This window comes from Vulpes lagopus, chromosome 10, assembly GCF_018345385.1.
Source record: "Vulpes lagopus strain Blue_001 chromosome 10, ASM1834538v1, whole genome shotgun sequence".
Lineage (NCBI taxonomy): Eukaryota > Metazoa > Chordata > Mammalia > Carnivora > Canidae > Vulpes > Vulpes lagopus.
This window is the reverse complement of record NC_054833.1, coordinates 88,260,344-88,275,150: the sequence shown is the minus strand read 5'-3', so window position 1 is coordinate 88,275,150 and position 14,807 is coordinate 88,260,344. Positions and strand designations below refer to the sequence as shown.

At 49.3% G+C, this 14,807-nt stretch overlaps 1 long non-coding RNA gene across 1 annotated transcript; it reads left to right on the top strand.

The window, feature by feature from the left end:
* The first annotated feature begins 2,222 nt into the window (after positions 1-2,222).
* On the top strand, positions 2,223-14,584 carry LOC121500990. Its single transcript, XR_005990471.1, has 3 exons — positions 2,223-2,475; positions 8,973-9,042; positions 14,333-14,584. It is a non-coding gene; the product is annotated as an uncharacterized LOC121500990 (long non-coding RNA).
* Positions 14,585-14,807: the final 223 nt, after the last annotated feature.

Below are 14,807 nucleotides of genomic sequence, written 5' to 3'. Positions count from 1 at the left end.
GTGTGGCAGTGTTGATACCAAACAGTATCCCATAGCCTTCAAACCTGGGAATTTCTCCCAAGGAAATACTTTGAATGAATAAAGTGAGTTATATGTACATGGATGCTCATTATTTCATTATCTACAATTTTTAAAAAGAAGTTAGAGTTTATTCTGGGGAGAATGGGGTCAGGGTGTTATGTGTGAGTCAAATGATCCAAGTCCATGCAGATGTGGAGGATGGGTTAGGAGTAGGAGGATGGTAGGCAGGGTGGTGGTGAGTTGGTCTAGATAAGAGATCAAGAGGCCTGACTAAGGCTGTAGCCTTGAGGTTAGAGAGATTAGTCAAAGAGATACTTAAAGAATTATCTAAATGTGCATAGGGAAATGGAGGGAAAGATTCTGTAATGATACTCAGTTTGAGTGGATGGTAGTGTAACCGAGGAGGATGGGGAAAACAGGTGAATGAGTCTGGTGTCTGCCTGTCTGACTGAGGGCTGGAGTGAAGGGGTGGAGAGAGTAGGCAGTTCTGGGGTATGCTAAGTTTGAGCTATCCATTGGATAGCCCGGTAAAGATGTCCAAGAGGAGGCGATGGAAAATGTGGGGCTGAGAGAGGAAGGTGGCTAGAGATAAAGAGCAATAAATAAACGTTTCCCATAAGAAATGTAAGATCATCAGTGGCTTCCTCTTTTTTTTTTTTTTTTTTTTTTTTTTTTTTATCTTGGTCTTCATCTTGTTCCGTCTTTCAGAGTAGTGGATGCTGTTGACTCTTCTGGACAGTCTCTCCTCCACGACTCCCTGAACACATTCTTCACCTTTCCTTACTTCCGGGCTTGTTTTTTTCCCTTTCATTTTAAAAGTTATTTAAAGTAAATATTTCTCCCCAAGTAATCTATTTTTCCTGTAGAAGAAACCTGGGAAATACAGATCATTAGGGACACCTAGGTAGGCCAGTGGTTGACTGTCTGCCTTGGATCGGTTTGTGATCCCAAGGTGCTGGGATCAAGTCCTGCATTGGGCTCCCTACAGGGAGGCTGCTTCTCCCTCTGCCTATGTCTCTACCTCTTTCTCTCTCTGTATCTCATAAATTTAAAAAAAAAAAATTTAAATCTTAAAAAAATACAGATCTTTAAAAAGAAAAAGTCACCAACCAATTTGGTGTATATCCTTCCAACTCTTAGCCTTCAAGTGCCTCCTGCTAATTGGTTGGGTTTCCTCCCCCATCACAGTACACATTCTTCCAATGGTCATTTATCACAATTAAAACTGAATAATTATTTGCATCATTACTTCTCTTAAAAACTAAGTTTGATGAATGTATTCATATAAACACATTTTTTTACCAAAATGAGACCGATTAGTAGGTAATATTTTATGGTGTGTTTTCCTCGTGCATTAATGCATCCTGAGCACTCTTCACGTACTCATGTCAATTTGCAGGAGCCGTTTTGATGCTACCTAGTATTGAATTTAACTGGATGGCTGAGCCCAAATTTATCTCAGTCCGTTACTGGACATTTGAGGTATTTCCAATTTTTCTCTAATCTACTGCTTTCGACATCTTAATAGATAAATCTCCCCCTGCTTCTTTGATTATTTCCTAAAAATAGAATTGCTGGGTCCAAAAATATGCTACATTTTCAACTTTTGATGGAGGTCTACAAATTGTCTTCCAAAAAGTCTACCAATTTACACTTTTACTTTTTTGCTTTATTAAAACTTTTTTCCTATCACAAAAATAGTACATGTTAACTGTAGACAGAATACAGATAAGCAAATCCCAGGATGCTGCTTTATAACCCCTTTTAGGTGAATTCGTCCTGTATTTGTCTAATAGATGCCCTCGGGAGGTAGACTCTGGCTGGAGGTACAAGGTCACCGCTACTGGCTGTGTGACCTTAGGTGAGTTACTAAGCCCCAGGCTTCTGTTACTCACCTGTAACATGGCAGCATGGACAGGTTGTCATAAGGATGCATGATAAGCATGTGCTTGGCATGTTGTAAATTCTCAAGCTAGTTTCCTATAATTCTGTTTGCACCTTGCTTTTCTATCCTGGTTATACAGACAAGCATCTTCCCTTTGTACCAAGTGGATACTTCTAGCTCCAATCTTTGACATAAGTGCCCTAACTCCAAATACAGTCAACACCATCTGTGGCATTTTGCTAGCATCATTTTCATTTGGTTCCAGCCAAACTAGTTACGAGTTCCTCCTTCCCCTGCCTGCCCCTGACTTACCCACTGCCATCTGTCCTCCGAGGCACCCAGGCAGAAACCACCAGAACATCGCCTTCCCCTCCCACAGTTCGCTGGGTTTCAACTCTGTCATTCCACTATGCTGCGTAGGACTGGAGTCAGACAGATCTTGGTTGAACCCTGGCACTGCTGCCCACATACTGTGTGACCACAAGCAGCTGCTTTCCTTCTGTGGGACCTAAGCTTCTTCATCTGTAAGATGGGCTGATAGCAGACCTGCCACTTAGGTGAAGTAAGAGGTAGGTGCTTAGCATCTCAAAAGGGGGAGTTGTGGTTAGCATCGTTATCCTTATCATCACCCTCTAGTGCTCCCTGGCCTTCATTATGGGGCAGGCCCAACCCCAGCCCACTCACAGCACTGATGGGGCCTCCAGACCCACCCCCACCTTCAGCCTTTCTTAGGCCGAATTCCAGCGTGCCGCCAGGATGACCTCTCCGTGGCTTGACTGGAGCGTCTGACTCTGCTCAAGACTCTCCATGGTTCACAATCACCAGCAAACTAAAGCCTGAATTGTCCTAGCACGGTTTCCACTGTCCGGGGTCTGTTTCTAGCCTGGGCACTCCTCTGCTTGCACCCCGCCCTGCCTGGCTTCCAGCTCCCCATCTCTGCATCAACCTTGTGTCTGTCTTCTCACATTCTGTGATGGCCCCACCGCTGGGACAACACTGTTCCCCACCATCCCCAGCCTGCCTCCTGGAATTGGTCTTCTCTGACCAGCTCCTAGAACATTCTACTCCCCTCCTCCTCACCGCACACGTGACGTGCCCTTCCCTGTGTGACGTGGAGGATGACACTGGGCCCTTCTTGACAACAGAGGCCCTCTTGATTCACCTCTGCATCCACCACCCCTGCCCCTGGCTCCCTCCCCAAACCCTCAATATTTGTTTGTTAACAGCACTGTTAATAAATAACATTCTTCTGGGATTTAGACGAACAAAAGTTTACCCACCGGCCAAAGGTTTTACAGAGATCATCTACCTGCCCTGTGACTTAGATGAAAAGGACAAAGAAAGGCCAAGACGGCAGCACCCCTCAGCAGAGCTCATGTGTCCATAGACCCCCCCACACACGCGAGCTGGGACGCACGTGTGCAGCGACTGTGCCAGTGCGGGTTGTGCAGCACGTGGGGTGAGCCTGAGAGGTCCGTCCTGTGTGCCCTTCTGAGCCACACGAGCGAGGGCAAGAGAGCAGTCGTGCAAGGCTTGCCCGCTGTCCCGCTGGGGCAGGGCGAGAGCGCCCTACAGAGGGAGGGGTGCGGCTCCGCACTCCCCCTCTCTGTCCCAGAGGCATGTTAAGTTTCAAGGAAATCTGTTTCGTCCTGTTGAGGAAGATGATGCAACCCGGCTAGAAAGGAAGTGGGGAGTTGCCTTACTACTACAAGCTAAGGAATGTCACGTCGCTCTGGTGTTCTTCACATTCCCAGAAATATGTCTTAGTTGAAAAGGAGGTGGATGACTCAGTGTTGGCCCCGCTTTCGACAGATTAACTGCGGAGCCCCAGCGGTGCTAACGAGGCCAGGCCCGCAGAAAGTGCAGTGGGTGTGGGTTGCCAGGACCACCGCGGTCCCCGCATCTGGGGGCTGCTGTGGCCCAGGGCGTGTGGGGCCCAACCAAGTAAACACAGGACAGTTTTTCTCCAAGCTGGGGTAAGGGGCCCTCGGTCCATGTTGCCTTCATGTGACTCTAAGCTATCTCAACGTGCCTGACCAGGCGCCCTGAATTCAGTCATGGTGCTGATTATTTGCTTTGCAGAATTGGGTGTGTGTGTGTGTGGTGGGGGGGGGGTCTGTCCTTAGAACAGGTTCCTGTAATATGATTCCTCTCCTTTTCAGAGAATTTGGTGCTTTATTCTAACTTGGCTATTCCTTCCTGGTCTCCATATCCCCTCCCTCCCCCATCCTCCAAATTAAACCTTTTTCTTGTAGAAAGACCTGGAAAATTATTTCAAGGGCAAGAATTTGGCAACTATCCCTGAAAACAAAGCACATGCTTTGCAGGGGTTTTATAATGTTCCAGAGAGCAGCCACCTGTTCCTTCCCACCCACCTCCGGGAGCCTGGCCATGGGGCCAGTGAACCGTGAGACAGGACCAGTGGCCAGCTTGCACTGCAGAAGCTCTGGGTTTCTCAGGGGCCTCCTCTGACCCGCAGTCCACATGCACCCCATCTGCATCCTGCCAGCCTGTTTGTTGGTAGTCACTGTTCCAAGGCCAATAGCCAAAAGCAATGCTGAGCTGTGGATGCCTCCCAGGCTCGGTTTACAAACTTAAATTTCCAAACACACATTTGCCCACCTGGAAGAGAGAAAACTCAGATTACCCAAGGTTTCCAATAAGAACGGCACATCCACCAAAGGCAAGGAAGTGCAACACCAGCTCTGAAGAATCCTTGAGATTCCACCAAACAACAACTGGTGATGAGAAGTCAGGAAAGAGGTGACGGTTATAGCCCTTTACATTGTACAGCCAGGGAATACGTCTCCTAAACTCACTATCATGGAAACTTCCTGCTCCAAGACTCAATACTTTTTGTCCACATGGCAACTAAACTGATAAAGGGCCAGTCCTTCTGTATCACCCACCTTGGTGGTGGGCCTGGATGTGAATGTGGGGCAGTGGCCTGAAGGCCACAGGCCAAAGGCTTGGAGCTAGACAGACCAGGAATGACTTCCAGCTCCCTGTTTTCTGGCTGTGAGAGTCAGAGTCCATTTCTTAGCCTCTCTGGTTTTACTCACTGTATCTGAAGACTTAGAAATAAATAGCACCTGTCTCATTTGGTAGTGAACAGGACACAATAACTTCCTAATTTTTCAAAGTGCCTGAAACAGTGCCTGGCACACACATCACGATGCTTGGCAAATAAATAGATGCCAAGATTCCCTCCTTGGGGAGGGGAGGTGGTGTTTTTAGATGTGGGGTTCTCCATCTTAGGTCTTCATGGCCTGAGTCTTGCCTCGTAGAGTCTCAGGGCGAAATCCCACAGCCCTACCAGAACTAAGTGTAAAACACCGATGGATCCCAGCAAAGAGCAGGGAAATCAGAGTCCAGGTGAGACTCAGAAGGCACAGAAAGGAAAGTCTGCCGTCAAAGATGCTGTCCTGAGGGGCAAAGCTTGTATGGACCGAATGAAAGATTGGAATGGTGGGGAAGGGACAGTTTGCAGCCTGCAAACTGTCCCTTCCCCACTTCTCAGAAGAGTGCACCTTCTAAGGGGAAATCAGCTTTTAGAGACTGTATTAGTCACCTCTTCCAGACACCTGCTGAGACAGAGTCCACCCCAAATCTGTCATTGCCTGGGCCATGATGGGCAAGAGCTGAAGATCCCGTAGGAAATGCTGTAGCCAAAGGCTATAGGAAGAAAGGTGGACCCTACCTGAACTGAGCCTGTCACCCCTGGGGCCATCACACCTGGTCCTGCTTCCTGGTGGTGCGGCAGTAAGATATACAGGATCCTGTGCTCAGAGGGGACCCGTGCACGGGGTTTAATGATCTGCAATCACGGTCTTGAACTTAAAATTTTATCGCTGACCTTGTGGTTGGTAAGTGAAGTTCCATGGGATGATGGAGTATGTGCTAGGGGCTTGGAGCCTCACAGAAGGTCACAACTGCCCCTTCCCTGTCCCCTGGTGTCCTTGGGGACCCAGATCCCCTTCTCAGCCCCTATTGAGAAACCACTGACACCCTTTGCCCCCAGTGGGGTCTGGCCCAGGTGACTTGGAGCATCCCCATCAACACATACACACACACAGTCTGAGGACAGGGCTCCCAAGCATGGGTGCTGTGTTCCCAGTGAGGTCTGCATGGATCTCCCCACTTTCCATCTGAGGGGAGTATACTCATTAAATAGCAAATTTTTAAAAATGTTGGGAGAGAGACCACAGAAAAAAAAGCAAAGCTTTTTTTCTCCTTTTTGAATATGGAATTTTGCATCTTTGTTTTGCACTGCCTCCCCCTGCTATGATATTAGCAGCCCTGCTTCTGGCCATAATTCCCTCCCATGTGGACATCTCATGTCAGCTGGAGATGCTGGCCAGGTGGACAAGGTCAGGTTCCTGCATTTCAGAGTTTTGTGTGTTACAAAGCAGAGGGTAAGCTCTCCTGTCATCTAGAAGCCATGTGGAGTGGTGAGTGGGGCCACTTGACCCACTCTGTGGGGTCTTTGTAATTCTGGGGGCTTTGTAGTCTGGGGGGCTTGTCACCTGCCCAAGCCTGACTTCCTTGCCTGTGAAGATATTAGGCAATATGATTTTCAAAATCTTTTCTGTCTCTAAAAATACCTTATGATTCTGGGTACATGGTAAGACCCATTTCCCGTGAAATGGCTCATTTTCTGTGAAAATCCAGTGCAGTAGATAATACAGGATCCTCCAGTATCCTGGCAACAAAGGTTTGCTTTTTCTTTTTTTATAATTATTGGCCGTGGATAAACAACAGAAGGGGACCTATATTTGAAATGCCATTCCATGATCCAGATTTATTGTATAAAATAAAATATTTTTAAAAGAAATAAATAGATAAATAAAGTCTTATTATTGGGAAGTGGATTGAAAATAGGAACCTTAATTTATCATTGTATCCTACATTAGCTACTGCACCATGTCGATGCCAGAGCCCACCACGGGCTGCTGATTGACAGCTGCTCAAGGTGTGTAAACACTGGAGCCTACATAGTTATTGTTCTCCAGAAGACCACAGAAATACGTCTAGAAAGGGTATAAGGAAGTGCAAGATTGGTAGCTGAAGTGTCCCCTTCCAGATTAGCAGGTAAACCCTCAGTCTTCCAGGAAAGAGAGTACTTGCCCTTCTCCATGTCCACCACCATGACACCTTTGGCACGCTGCGCTTCTACTGCGTCCGGGGAAAACCTTTTCTGGGCTGCAAATGAACAAGTCAGCCCGTCCAAAGTGATGTGGGAAATGTGAGCCACATCTGAGGTCTGGGACCTCTTCCTCTACCCAAATCTGCGGCAGACAATTTTCCACCCATAAGAAGGAGACTCATATTTGAAATTCCTGGTTACTTTTTCTTCTCCGTAAAGTGGGTCATAGATTCTAAGAAACACTGTTACCACCTTATTGAACACATACCCATAAATTCTAAAATCCGGGATTGAAAGTTAGTACACGCACTGGAGCCCTCAATGTTTGCCCGTGAGAGTTCCATATTATGACAAACACTCCCTACACTGGAGACTGTTTTTGTTTGTACGGTGAGAAAGGGGTTTGGATGACATGGAGGATCTCACCATTCCTATCTGCATCTTCTGATGTGATGAATTACCCTTTGTTGTGAGAATGTTATAGTTCTTTGTTTTTTGCCAGAGACCAGTGTTCTAAAACACCTCATGGGGCCCCGGCAGGCAAGATTGTCTTTTGGGATAGAACATAGTTGGGATTTCAGAAATCCTGTGACTTCAGAGTGTCAGGCTGGCCCAGGAAAAGGGCCAGACAGCTGTGGGAAAAGAATCTAAGGGGGGAAGATAATCATCAGGAAAATTAACAAAAGGCTTCAGATTGTGTCATAACAACAGATGCTGAAAATGGTTAAAATCACACATGCTGTTATTCCTTCTGGTTCAAACGCTCCCCTAAAACAGTGGAATTAGTAACAAAGGACTCTCCTCCTCTCCTCTGATTGAAGCTGGGCAGCAAGTTCAAGATGTCTTGAAAGAAAGCGAGAAGAAAAGCTTCCCTTTCAGCTCTCAGGAACCTGCAATCTCATAGCAGGTGTGGTAATCGGGGGCAAACATTTGATGGAAAGCGAGAAGCAACTCCCTTCGCTTCAAAGATGGGATTGGTTGAGACCATGAGGGTTGCTGAGCTAGGATGGAGCCAGTTCCAGGTCCCAAACTTTTCCCCCATTCACACATTCTGGAAAGATGACCAGACCTTCTTGTACAGGAGTTTTCCCAAATGCAAAATCAGAAAAAAAAAAAAATCTTTTTTTTTTTAAAGATTTTATTTATTTTTTCATGAGACACATACACACACACACACACACACATACCCAGAGAGAGAGAGAGAGAGAAAGGCAGAGACACAGGCAGAGGGAGAACAGGCTCCACGCAGGGAGGCTGACATGGGACCCGATCCAGGGTCTCCAGGATCACACCCCCGGCCGAAGGCGGCGCTAAACCGCTGAGCCACTGGGGCTGCCCAGAAAAAAATATCTTAACCCATTTTGTAGAATGATTGCAGGGAAAGCACGCTGTCAGTAGTAATATTTGAGAAGGACTTTACTCGTAGCTAATCGTTGCATAAATGCTACGATTGCCAGGCCCCGGGCGAAGCCTGCCTGGTGAAAGCTGCAGCCTCCAGCTCACCTGCAGCCAGTTCACCTGCGTGGAATCTCTTGCCAGACAATAGTCAATGTCCCATTCGGGGGCCTTAGTAACATAAAGCATATGGAACCCAGAATATGCATTCACGCATCCCTTGGCCCATCTGAGAAATTCTTTTTATTTTATTACGTACACAGTCTCCTCCTTCCTTTGATCATGAATCAGAACCTTTTAGAGCTAGAAGGAGTTTTAGGGATATTCTAGCAGTTTCTCATTTTACCAAGCACAGGTCCTGGAACTGAGCAGTACCAAAGTTTTCTGACTCAGAGCATTGTTAGAGGAATCACCTAGCTCAACGCAATTGCAGCCTAAGGGCATCAGCCGTGCTCACGATTCCCACCGCAGGGCGAACATAAGCACATTCTTCCTTGGACTTTGCTGCACTGTGTTTTTTTATAGAAACACCCTTGCCGGCGGGATGCCAGAAGGCCACTCTCAGGATGGGACCCTCGGTCTGTGGATGGAAAAGGTCGGTCAGCCACGATCTGTGATTTTGCGAGTTAGCACATTGTGATCTTCCCCACAGTCTTATGAAACAGGCATCCACAGAAAAATGCAGGTCAGAAGTAGAAGCAACTTCTCCCAATGGTGGGAGGTCAGGCTTGAAGCCCAGATTCCAAAGGCTTGCCCTCTTGCCACTTCCCCTAAAGCATTATCAGAGAAGCTGTCCTGGACAGGTGACCAAGGCAAGCACTCGGCCTTAGGGAGAAGTCTGGGCTGGACTCCTGAAACTGGAGGGTGGGTTGGAAGGAACAGGCAAGGAGCCAGTTTACAGACCCTGTCCCCAAGGGGGCAGAACTACGTGGATGCTAAGGCTGGGGGTGTGGGCCCTGACGTGGCATGTTTCCCTTGCCCTCTGCCCTGAGCAAACCCAGCCCCGGGCTACCTGTTGACTGATGGGGCCTTGCCTCTGCAACGTAGCAGCCCTCCTGACCTCCACTGGGGTGTTTTATGCTGAGTCAACTGCCTTGCAAACTCCTTTCAGCACACAGCAGCTGGTCACCGAGCTGGAGCATGGAGCCCCTTCCTGGACACCCCCTGAGGTATAAGCAGGGGAGTCAGGCAGCTGACTCCTGCAGCCTGCCTCTCTCACTTCCCAGCCGCATCGGCTTGGGCAGGTCACTAAGCCTCTGTGTGTCTCAGTTTCTTCATCTGTGAAATGGAGAACATAACAGGTGATAGATAACTGGACCCATCTCATGGTGCCGTTTGAACAGGAAATGAGTCAAGTCCACCTGGAAGTGCTAGAAATGGAGCTGACGCATAGTAGGTGCTCAGAGCAGATGCCTCTCATTGGTTTCTGTGCACACGGATCAGGGCACCGGGCAGCGCTCCCCTGAAGGGACCTCACCAGGACCTCGTCCAGGCTGAGGACACACTGTCTTCTGAGTCAGGCCATTCCATTTTTGGACCGCTCTGACTAAGAACATTCTTCCTTATGTTCAGCCAAGTCCACCTCCCTGCAACTCCCACTCACTGGTCCCAGCTCTGCCAGAAGGCAAATGTCAAAAAAATATTCTTGAAAGAGAGGACATAGAAGGTAAATAATAATGAAAGAATTGGGTTGAGGGATTACAGTCTCTCCCCCAGCCATTCCCACAGCCAAGCACAGCCTGGGGGGCATCAGACCTTTGAGTGACATTTGAAAATCCACAGAAGTTCTAAGTTCTTCTGTGCTTCCTTTAGAAATGCATGAAACAACTTCTTTCTCCCTGTTTTCCAGACCTGAGTGTGCTGTCAGATTGCCATGAGACCAAGTGAAAAGTCACTCCAAGTGTGCAAAGGTGACAGTCACAAGGGCTAGAGTGCTGTGACCCGACCTCACTTAATACGTGCCGTCCGCCCCGTAATCACTGTCCATCCAGGGGTGTGGCCCAGGAGGCGGTGACATGTGGCAGGCCTCCTGTTTGCGGAGCCCTTCTGGCGTCAGGTGTAAAATCACGGCCGGTGTGTCCATTTCCCGCCTTCCGCGGCGTGTACTCCAATGAAGGATAAATGCACACATCTTTATCTATGTAGATTGGCAGCTTAGCTCCCCAGTGACTCTTGTTAAAAATGATTCGAAATAGAGTCTTTCAGTGCTGCAAGAGGAGAAGGTTCTGGAGACCTGTTGCACAACACTGTGAAGTAGATTGAAGGCTACTGAGCCACATACTTAAAAATGACTCGGAGGGTGAGTCCAGTGCTATGTGCTTCCTACCATGATAGAAATGTATAAATCATTAAACGTGTTAGAAAAAAAATGACTCGAGCATTTCAAGAATAAATCAGTGAAAACTCAGGATACATGTTGGGACCCCTCTCGGCTGCACTAGGGCAGGGCAGGAGTGACTTTGGTCCACAGCTCTTGGTGGTGGGACTGTTATATTGTGTTTCTAAACCAAAAGGCCCTGTAGGGCCAGGCAGGTGGCAGGATCGGTCAGTAGTCGGGCATTTTGTGCCTCCAAGGGCTCATCCAAGGATCCAGAACAAAACAGAGGGGCCCCATCTTTCGTCCCTGGCCTCTGGGGCCGCCTCTCCCCATCATCTATGGCTGAGCAGTGCTATAGCCTCTCAGGTTTTGTGGACCCCGGCTTGTGAGAGCTCTCCAAGGACTTGACCCCAGAGACCCTCCATGCTCTTCTCAAGGTCGAAGGGCCCGCTCTCCGCTCCCAGTGTGCCTGTCCCAAAACCCCACAGGTCCCCCTGCACACAAGCTCTCTGTCACATTGCCCTGTCACCACCCATGAGACAATCCATTTTATCTCCCTCCTGGAGCCCCAAACAAAAAAGCTTCTTAGCCTAATACCCCATCCCTCTCCTGGGGATACTGTAAGAAGTTCAGGCCTCTTAAAGGGGTTTTGGGGGGTAAGTGGTCTGCACCTCCCTGGTGCTTTCACCAGGGTAGAATCAACACAGGCTAACAGATATCCAGGATGTGGGTCTATCCTCAGTCCTCACCAGGTCACATTAAGGCCCTCAGTGCTTAGAAGGCCACGTGACTCCATCTCTGGGTCTCCAGTGACAACTCAGAGCGTGCCTTCTGGGCAGGACGGTTCCAGGGATTCTGGTGGTGTCCCCGGGAATCAGGCTCCGGGCAGGGACCGGGCCTGGTGTCTGGCAGGTAGGGGCCCATCAGCCTGGATTTCTTAAGGCTCAGAAAGAAAACCCTGTGTTTGACTCAGACAACGGTTTGCGTTTCCCGTGTTTTAAATATTAACTGGGACCACTGCCATCTCCTCCCCCCAGCTGGATCCTTCGTCCCTTGAAATCGGGCAAATGCAACTAGTGGAGTCCTCCTGGCCTCCTGGCTTCCTGCCGTGGCTCTGTGGCTCCGTGGCTCCGGGGCTCACTCCCTGTAGGGCTAAGCTCCCGCGGCCTCTGGGACACAGAAGCGTCTGGCTCACCTCCTCCTGCCTTCTTCCTCTTTCATCACGGCACACAGTGGGGGGCCAAGGTCCTGGCCTTGGACCTCTGTCCTCCCACCCTCCTGGGTCACAACCGCTGGTTTACTGAGGGCATGAACTCTCTCCTGAATCAACAAAGGGGCACTGACTCAGCGTGCAAGCGGCTGTCTGGGCACCGGACCCTCCCTCTGCCCGCATCCCTGGCTCCGCCACCTCGGCGCAAACTAGGGGTCCCCTCCTCACTCACCCAGCCCCTCAGGGGTCCAGTCACAGGAGCCCCCAGGGGACACAGGGCCGGCCGCCCTACCAGGTCACCCTTTTACCCACCTGCCACTTTCTTCCTTGCAAATGCCCAGCTCCAGCTCCTAAAATCAGAGCCTTTTGTTCGCCTCCACCACCTCTGTCCATCTGCTGCTGGAAAACACCGACTGGCAAAGGGAAATTGAACCCGTAGGGGGCTCTCCCCTGAGGAGGCCGCACACCCCTAACTGGGGGGCTGCAGGAACAAGGGGCTTGGCAATGTGCTCAGTCAACTCCGCACAGTCTCTTGGGAGCCTTCCCTTTCTCCTGGGCACTTCCACAACCTTGGATACTACCCAGTGTTGTTTCCCCAGCTGAGACTCAGTCTCCAGCAAGTGTTTTACTGAGCACCTGCTATGCGCCAGGCGCTGGGGTAGGCAGCCCCAAAGGGTGATGGTGAATGGGAGGGGACGGCCGTCACTGGGTGCTCACTGTGTGCCAGGCACTGTCCTGTGCACATCACATAATCGGACTCCATTAATCCTCACAATGGGCCCATCTAGTCCTCAGAAAACGCCCTTGAAATGGGTGCTCTCATCATCCGGTGTCACAGATGAATGGATGACAGAGCTGCCCGAGGTCATGCAGCCAGTGGGTGGAGAGGTCTGCAGGGATCACAGGAGTCCTCTGCCCATGTCCCTGGAGAGTACCTCCCACAGAGGGAGAGGCAGTAAGGGAGAGGGTGGACAAAGAGGTGGCCCCCAGCCCAGGGCAGGAGGGCGGTCGGAGGGGACCAGGACACAAGGAGTCCCGGGGGATGGAGGTGTACGTGGAAGAGCCGTGAGCCAGAGAACCTAGGGGCTAAGCGCTCTCTACTGTTCTGAATCAGGTCCCGGATGCGAGAGGCCATAAGGGACGGTATTGGGACAGTTGGTACAATTTGAATATGGACTGTGGATTGGATGATAGCTTTGTCAAGGCAAAGTTTCCTGGTTTTGATCATTGTGTTGTGGTTGTGCACAAGAATGTTTTTGTTAGGGAATACATACTGTGGTGTGCGGGACACAATGCCTGCTTCTTAGTCTCAAATGGTTCAGAGAAAATATGTACTTATATGTGTGTATATGTCTATATGTGTGCCTGTAGGTGTGCATTTGGGTGTGTGTGTGGCTATATGTGTGTGTGCATTTGGATGTTGTGTGTCTATGTGTGTGTGTGTGTGTTTAGGTACGGGGAGTGTGTTTGGGTGTGCACGTGTGTGTGTGTGTGTGTGTGTGTGTGTGTATCTAGAGAGCTGGAAAGAGAGAGAGAGACAACGATACAGCAAACAGGCAAAGTGTGAATGAATGAATCTGGGTAAAGGGTATAGGGGAGTTCCTTGCACTAGTCTTGCAACTTTTCAGCAAATTTGAATTATTCTAGAACACAAAGTTACCAAGAATATATGACTTAAACAGTAGTACAGGAAGTTATAAAAACCAAATAATCCCTATCAGATACGTTAAAGGGATTGCCTACTGGAGGAGGGGGTACAGGTGGAAAAGGATAAAAATGGAGGCACGAAATGGAAGAAAGGAATAAAAAGAAGGGCAGAGAGAGAGAGAGGGAAGGACAGAGGAAAGGAAGAAAGAGGAATAGGATGGAGAAAGGGATTGAGGGAAGGAAGGAAGGAAGGAAGGTGAAAGAAAGGAAGGAAGGTAGGTAGGTAGGAAGGAAGGAGGGTGGAAGGAAGGAAGGAAGGAAGGAAGGTAGGAAGGAAGGAAGGAAGGAAGGAGAAAGTCTGGGTCCTTGTAGCTCATTCCTTGAGTGCACTCATCCTCCTGACACCGCCTTTCCATATCTGGAGGATGGCTCCCAAATCCTCATCCCCAGCTGGTCAAGTGTGCCAATCCTGCATGCAGAGTTGCTTGGTACAGGACACCTCCTGGGCACCCTACTGTTAACTATGATTCACAACCCAAATTGCCTTTCCCCCTTTGTCCCTTTGACCTTGCTTTGCCCCTGTTTTGCCCCAGGGCCAGCGCCACCCCCATGGCTCCAGCTCCCTCTCCTTCTTCCCTTCATCCAGGTTGCAGCCACATCTTATTCTTTCTTCCTCTGATCTGCTCCTCTCCATCTTCCTTTCTGTCCCAGTGCCCGGAACCTCGCCCAGGCTTGCTGCTATGGCCTCGCTCCTGGGTGCACGTCCCCCACTCTGTGCATCTGCAGTTCAGGGACATTTGCGACCAGCCCAACTTCCCTGGCACACTGCTGTTCTCCTGGAGGTCAAGAAGGAGCCTCGATGTCCATCGAAAGATAAATGGATAAAGAAGATGTGGTTTATGTACACAATGGAATATTCCTCAGCCATTAGAAACGACAAATACCCACCATTTGCTTCAACGTGGATGGAACTGGAGGGTATTATGCTGAATGAAGTAAGTCAATCGGAGAAGGACAAACAGTGTATGTTCTCATTCATTTGGGGAATATAAATAATAGTGAAAGGGAATATAAGGGAAGGGAGAAGAAATGTGTGGGAAATATCAGAAAGGGAGACAGAACATGAAGACTCCTAACTCTGGGAGGCGAACTGGGGGTGGTGGAAGGGGAGGAGGGCAGGGGGTGG